Source organism: Rhincodon typus, unplaced genomic scaffold (genome assembly GCF_021869965.1).
Source record: "Rhincodon typus isolate 14 unplaced genomic scaffold, sRhiTyp1.1 hic_rhity00005016, whole genome shotgun sequence".
NCBI lineage: Eukaryota > Metazoa > Chordata > Chondrichthyes > Orectolobiformes > Rhincodontidae > Rhincodon > Rhincodon typus.
The window spans coordinates 6682-7902 of NW_025970654.1; the positions used below are offsets into that span (position 1 = coordinate 6682).

General features: G+C 44.6%; 1 non-coding gene across 1 annotated transcript; it reads left to right on the top strand.

The window, feature by feature from the left end:
* Positions 1–496: 496 nt before the first annotated feature.
* trnaw-cca lies at positions 497–568 on the top strand. The gene has a single exon. It is a non-coding gene; the product is annotated as a tRNA-Trp (tRNA).
* The last annotated feature ends 653 nt before the right edge of the window (positions 569–1221 follow it).

A 1221-nucleotide genomic window follows, 5' to 3' on the forward strand; every position in this document is an offset into this window, starting at 1 on the left:
TGTAACTCTGGGGATGCTATATTTCTATCAATGACATTCATGACACTTTTTCTTGATCAAGTTCGAGAAATATTGTGTCTTGCTGACTGACTTTATGGACAATAACCGGAAAATGGGAATGGAACCCAGTCCGTGTTTTTTTTTTAAATCCCTCAAAGATCATTTATGTCTCGTTTTGTCTGTCCCGGATCCACCCCGTGACATACAGACTGGAATCAGTCGCCCCAGAAACAAATTTAGAGCCGAATGTATGGAGAAGAAGGAGTAAGTTCGTGGAGACGGAAGTTGAGACAATGAAGTCGAGAAGGGCGGAATGAGGGAGCCAGAGGGACGGACAGACAGAGACAGGGGAAAGTTGTTTAGAGGGACAGAGGAAGAGAGAGGGAGAGAGGGACAAACAGGCATTACGTTTTGATATTTGTTATCAGCCATAATTTAAAAATCATTGCGGTATGACCACTTCCTTAATCCCGCACAACAGTCATCACAAAAATGTGGACCTGTAGCGCAACGGTAGCGCGTCTGACTCCAGATCAGAAGGTTGCGTGTTCAAATCACGTCAGGCTCATGGTGCTTGTTTCCAAGCTCAATTCCCCATGTTTCAAAATCGCAGCATAGTTTGTTCTCTGCGGATGCATGTTGTACAATTTCTTTTTTCGATTGCATGTTAAATTTTGCTGCCAGATTCAGTTGTGTATAATGTTTCAGGCTTGTGGTGTATCCATTGGTTGGGCAAGCATTGTGGGGGCTGCACGGTGGCTCAGTGATGGGTACTGCTGGCTTATAGCCCCAGTTACGTGGGTTCGATTTTACCGCTGGGCGTTTGTCTGTGTGGGTTTCCTCCTACAGTCCAAAGATGTGTCGACTGGGTGGATAAGCCATGCTAAAGTACCCGTCGTGTCCAGTCATATGGAGATTTGCTGGCTTATAGGGGTTTGGGTCGAATGGCCTGTTTTCAAACTATGCGGCTTCTATGATGATTGTATGAAATGCCCATTTCCCTCAGTTTGAGAAGTAAACCGTGAACTGTTTACCGTGGGGTTCAAATATACAGCCGTCTTCCTCTGAGCAGCTATTTCGTTCAATTGGTGACAGCGCGGTGTGAATATTTTAGGACTTAATGTACAGACGCCCAATTTTATGTTTCAATCAATCAGGAGATTCCAGCTCCTTTTCTAATCGCAAAGTGACAGTGAGTTCAGAAAGAAATGTTTCCAAACA